Source organism: Epargyreus clarus, unplaced genomic scaffold (assembly GCF_041222505.1).
Source record: "Epargyreus clarus isolate Ecla_fem2 unplaced genomic scaffold, WU_Ecla_fem_2.2 ptg000019l, whole genome shotgun sequence".
Classification (NCBI taxonomy): domain Eukaryota; kingdom Metazoa; phylum Arthropoda; class Insecta; order Lepidoptera; family Hesperiidae; genus Epargyreus; species Epargyreus clarus.
In genome coordinates this window covers 13,183,883-13,190,581 of record NW_027332227.1, presented here as the reverse complement: position 1 = coordinate 13,190,581, position 6,699 = coordinate 13,183,883, and the positions used below count along the sequence as shown (strand labels likewise).

General features: G+C 32.7%; 1 long non-coding RNA gene across 1 annotated transcript; it reads left to right on the top strand.

The window, feature by feature from the left end:
* The first annotated feature begins 249 nt into the window (after positions 1-249).
* On the top strand, positions 250-2,043 carry LOC140750070 (uncharacterized). Its single transcript, XR_012103154.1, has 2 exons — positions 250-1,158; positions 1,916-2,043. It is a non-coding gene; the product is annotated as an uncharacterized LOC140750070 (long non-coding RNA).
* The last annotated feature ends 4,656 nt before the right edge of the window (positions 2,044-6,699 follow it).

Genomic DNA, 6,699 nt, shown 5'->3' with positions numbered 1-6,699 from the left:
AATCCGGTTCAAGGAACTAGAAAAAACTAGACAATAACCTGTACTTTAATAAGAAACGAGTAATAAAACTAACGTTTTTTATATCAAAACATGTCGTCGAACAATCTGGAAGTATCACATCAAAAATGCAGTGGAATAACACCAATTAACGTCGTCATCGATAGAACCATGCTATTCGATTTGGTGTTTGAATTACTCACAAAATCCAGTTTGTTTACCACTACTTCCCAGAAACCCACATCGAGACGTGGCAATAATGTGATAATTGCGTCAATCACACCATTTTGTTAATCATCAACGAAAAATAAGTACCGAAAGAACATGTTTTCCACTATAGTGAAAATACTACTGAGTAATCCAAAACATTCCAAGACATACCGCATTCCGATTTGACAGCATTGAAATTAATGTAAATGTAACCCATTAACTGATACCAATAATCATTTTAATAAATCAATTTCATGTTAATTTACTTATTAATAATATCGTAATTGATATAATGATTAATATCATAACAAAAATGATTCCGATTAAAAAAGTCCCTCCAAACGACGTAAACCACTTAATACGTCAGAGAGAAAAGGAGAAAGAAAGGTGAAATGCATTAATATCCACAATTAATGGTATATGTGAAAATATGCCATAAAATATGCCACAAAAACTACGTCACAGACAGTTTTAATTACGGTGTGACACCGGTGTCGTAGGTCTTAGAGCATATGAGCAAAAAATGTGACGCTTGAATAACTGACTTATCAATATGCGCACGCGTCGCGCCACCATATAATAGGAGTGGGAGGCGACGGCGAGCATCAGTCGTTGACACACGATAGAAGCGAACGGACGCTACTTGCAACTAAACGTTTACTTATCGCAAACAACAACAAATCATCATGTACACCAACCCTTTCGAGAGGAAGCACTCCGCTTTGAGGCAAGCCCTCGACAAAATCATCAGAGGAGAGGCGAGGTTAAGCTTCAGAAAGAAGAGCGGCCTTTCGAAGAGTGTTACTAGCAGCAATTCTTCAATGTCTTCATCATCATCATCGTCATCGTCATCATTGGAGTACGCCCCGAAGTTAAATGGAAAGACATGAGGAGAATAGTGACTGTTTTTGTGCCAGTGAAATGTTGTGCCGTGATCTGCAAACTAATCAGGTTGGTATTTGATCATTAAACTAATCCTTTTCAAATCTTTAGATAAACCCTTATCCAATTATGATCAATCATCTTCTAATTCATGCTCAAACAAATTAACATCAAACTATTTTCTAAGAGAGATGGTAAGATAGTATGAATTTGTTTTAACAAAAATTTGTAACTTTATAATTTCTCTTCATAATAAATTCAGATACTTAAGAAATTCATAAGTCATTTCAAATGTTATCTTTATAATTTAGATGTTATTAATCGAGATTAAGGCTCATTAAATAGAGTATAATAGAAAAGTTTCAGATCATTATTGGAATATGCAGTCTTATGAGAAGAATTTAGTTATTTGGATGCTAAGTAAATATTCTTAATAAACTGGTCTTGATATTATATTAATATAGTCAAATTCATGAGCTTGTAACTAATATTCAATATTCTATAATACAAAACTATCAGAAACATCTTATAGAATGATTAATGGGTATATAAACCATTGAGTCTATTGGACTCAAATAGAGAAAGGGATTATCCTTAATACTATCGATCGCGTCCTTATACGCATAAAATATCTTTCATAAGCAGTGCATTTATATCCCGCTAAGCCACAAACAAAATAAAGCTAGAGATTTTATAAAGCTTCCAAACGAAGCTTAACTCAAATTAGTTTCGTAAAAAAAACATATTCGTTCCATTCTAACAGCACATGAATATCTAAATGTTAATCTTTTAACAAGTACTCATGTTATTTTTTCTCTTGTTACAGATTACTACGGATGAAACCAGTCGATTGACGTCAGAGAGTTCAATCGGGGCCAAATCGGATCATTAGATGTTGGTCGGTGGAAAATATATTGTTATAATGTATTTGATAATTAAAAGATGTACACAGTACTATTTTTTTTTCCTTTCGATCTACATACCCTTTGTTTTAGCTAAGTATTAGGTAAACCAGAATCATGGTCATATTATAATATTTTTACTTCATTCTAAAATAAGTGTAATATTGTCGTAAGATAATTTTACTTTACATACTATTCACAAAATAAATATATTAACTATAATCATACTTTATTTTAAATTACAAATATAAAGCATTGCATTACAATTTCAAACTTCTGTCCCAAGCCAGGGACAGGTTTTAAGATGAAGCCATATAATATGAGTTTCAAGCAAGCCCCTCAGTTTTAACATACTTAACACACATAAGAACATTGTGCAAAATTCTTAGCCACACATAATAACACTGATAGAGACAAGGTAATAAATGTCTAATACACATTTATTTTGTAATCAAAGTTCAAAAAACGAACTATGTACTTATTATATCAAGGAACCATGAAAATATGTAACATAATTTGATTATATTAATCTACCTCACTTGCTGGACATTAGCCTACACTAATAGACACTACCCAGACAAATTTTTCTATAATTACATAATTTTCCTAGCTACACAATAAATAATCATGAACATCATTAATCATCATTTGATGGACGCACAGTCGTGCCTCGAGATCACACGTGTATTCATATGCAATAAAATTAAACCTATTTGTGACAATGTGTTTATCAATTTATTTCAATTTCAATCGGATAGACATTACATATTCAAGAAACGTAAACAATGATAACATACATACATAATTATCTTAAAAAGAGGGATACTTATATAATAATCAAATTGTTTTACGAACTCATTTAAATATTAATTACACAGTGCCCTAAAATGTTATAATTAAAATCACTCGGTTACAAATAATAATAAATAATTATAAAAATACTAAGTTAAATTATAGGTATTGAATTTAAAACCCGAATAGATAGAACTACGTAAAATTTAATGACATAATTTTTATCATATATTGCATGATTAACGCTGTTGATTGCAATTTGCGTTATCAATGGCACACCTGCATTTAATCCGATTTAAGCCATTATGCTATCTATCTTTATCTTAAAAATACTAGTTATTAACCATCAATAAAAGTAATTCATACGTAATATCGTAAGTACTTATAACTTTATGGAGCCGACGTATCTATTATAAAAAGTATTAAGTAAAGTAGGAAACTTTCGTATTAAGTATTAAAATAATTGGAGCATGGAGCATTATGATTTAGTCACAGTTATCTAGCCTGGCCTTCAAGGCATTTAAAATATTTGAACAATCATGTGGGTTATTAACTATGACAGTCATTTAACTGCTTATAAGCATTTCTACAATCCACGTTCTACGTAGATATACCCTTTTTCGATTCATTTCATTTTAATCGTCAAAAAATTAATGACAACGTACATATTAAAATTGTTACAATGGTCCATGTCAATGACCGCTTAACATTGATTTGACTGCACCTTCTTTAGCTACTTGTACACATCAAAATACAAGACGATCAATGTATTTAAATAAATATAGCAAAAACACAAAGTTAAGAGATTTATAGCCGGTAACTGTGTAAATATTCTCGGTCGTTGATTTATCATTTTGTTTTGACGTGTGTGATTGTTGTGACTCTATCTATAGTCACTTCACGCATATCTCGAAGTATATGAATCCTTTATGATTAGTGAATCGTAGATATTAATGAGACGTTTTCCATTGAGCTGCGGTTCAATGCGTCTCATTCAAGTGATCTAAATATTTGAATTCATTCAGTTACTCAGACTCACATTTACTATGAACTATTTCAGAGTAAGTGTATACCTACTTTTTTTTATAATGTAGGAGTAGCAGACGAGCACGCAGTCCACCTGATAGTAAGTGGCTACTGCCGCTCATGGACATCTGTAATCAACCTCAGATAGAATTAGATATTCCTACCTTAGGTCGGCCACAGATGCGCCGCTACCCCTGAGGACTAAACTGGAACGCCTCGGAAAAGTCTGTTTCCCTCACCACACCCTTCAAACCGGAACACAGCAGCGCCTAACACTGCTGTTATTAGGTAGAAATAGGCGTGGCGGTTCCGCCGGAGTCGAACCACAAAGGGTTCTACCACCTACTAGATACTCTTCGTTATCGGTTGTTTAATAATTATATTTAATAATATATAGATATTTACAAATATAATTATTAAACAATCGATCTATAGTGTAATATATCCCATAATCTTGATTCGTAAACTACCAAAAAAGAACAGTAAACTATTGGTGGGAAACGTAATTATTATTAATGTCTGTAATATTAAAGAAACCGTTATTTTTCTGATTGAAGCACACTATTTCACCCACTTTTACCTTTGTTTACTGTATACCGTGTGATAAAGGAAGAAGCCAACATGTTGGGTACTCTTTGCGGTCTTACTTTTGTTTATAAATCTTTGGGCACGTTTGGAAAAACAAATTTAACAGGATATAATTAATCATGATATTAATTACTCCATACAAGTATAACTTATTACGTGCTTACGTAAATACACGTACATTGTCTTTATAATTATTATGTTGACAGTAGTTCTATTGAGTATTTTAATAAAATTTAGCAATAAATACATCATCATCAACCCATCCTTGTCCCCCTGCTGGGCACGGGTCTCCTCTCAGAATGAGAAGGATTAGGCCATAGTCTACCGCGCTTGCCAACTGCGTATTGGTAGACTTCACACACCTTTGAGATTTTTTTTCATAAATCTCCCAGGAATGCAGGTTTCCTCACGATGTTTTCCTTCACAGTTTTAGCAACTGATAATTAATTTCTAATACACACATAATTTCGAAAAATTTGGGATTTGAACCTCGGACCCCTCGATCGAGGTCGAGTTTCTTAACCACTAGGCTATCACTGCCAATAAATACATATGTTACATTAATTTAAAATACTCCAAATTAGAGGAAATGAGCTGACGTAGAGTACATGTCTTAACACATGAACATTTATCAAATTGAACATCGCATTAAGGTCGATCCGTGGAATGTTCGTTCAACTTGCGTCATAAAACAGGATTTGTACAGGATTGTTACAGAACGTTTGCAACAACTCCTAAGGAGTATTTATAGCCTTACAACTTTGTAGGGCTTTAACCCTGCGAACGGAATAAAAATGGTAGTAGCCTCTTTTATACCATATTTATACAATCTTCTTCTTAACGTGCTTTACCATATGTTTTTTAAGTATTATTTGGTCTATAACAAGGTGAGTGGTCACTGCCGCCTCTACGAGTATATCCTACCCATACCGTTATACTAAAATGCAAGAAGTGCTACACGCTAGAAATAGGCGTGGCAGTTGTACCTACCCGGTCGCACCATACTGATACTACCTCAATTTAAATCATAAATTTAATACAATATGTGCCCTAAACGGAAAAAGTGACAATAATGTCACATAATTATATCTGGAAATTTAATATAAGAATATACATCCGTTGCGGTAATTACGCGGAAAGAAATATGCTTTAATTGAAGTATCCGTTAATTATTTATTAAAAGGATATTTTAATTGATTGTTTCAATGTCCGCATGTCGAACAAACGCTCAAACAACATTGTACATGTCAAAATGTTTGCTAAATTAAAGGTCAGTGCTAATTAAATGTGTGTCAGATGTTAGTACTTCATGACACTACGTTAGCTCATAAAAGTCACATATTTTCAAAAGTGACAACACCTGTTTACGGAAATAAATAGAAAATACCGCGCTGAAAAAATAATTTAAGGCTCTTTTTTACCCGACTGCCAAGGAAGGGTTATGTTTTTCGCGCGTATCTTGTATGTTTGTCTTTCTTTATTTGATCCGATCTAACAAACGGCTGGATGAATTTCAACAGTTAAAGTGTCATTATATTTGTCTCAATGACCTGAGTGTCCTTAGATAGGTGTTAGTAAAAAAAAATCAAAATGGCGGATTTTTGGCGCGAAATAGTAACACATTTAAAAAAAAAAGTTAACCGAACCTATCGAGTAGGGTATCAAATGAAAGGAAATTAAACGGAGATTATAAAAACATATTTGTATATATATAAAACAGTAAGGTGACTGACTGACTGACTAACTAAATGACTTTTTCATTTTTCAGAAATCGACGTACAGCCTAAACCAAGGACTTTACAGTTCTGAAATTTTGCACATAGGTTCTCTATATAGCTTGAATAAGTACTAAGAAAGGCTTTTTGGAAATTCTACCCTTAAGAGGGTAAAATAGGGGAAAACAGTTTTTTTGAAATCCTTTAATTTTGAAGCAACTACTATAAAATATTGTATTTGGCTTTCTGGATAGGAACAAGGACGCACTTATTTATCTCCCTCCGAAAAATCAACCCTGTAGAGGGTAAAATAAGGGTTAAAAGTTCATTTGAACTATCGTCAATTTTGAAGCAAACACTATGACATTTTGTATCAGGCTTGTTGGATAAAAATAATGAAATGCTACCTCTAACGAGGTAAAATAATGACCGAAACTTTGATTTACTGAAGTTATATATTTTATAGACCGTAAATGGTGAATTTTTTCGCGAAATAGTAACACGTTTTAAAAAAGTTAACCAAACCTATCGAGTAGGGTGTCAAAATAAAGGAAATTAAGAGGAGATTACACATACATTATATAATA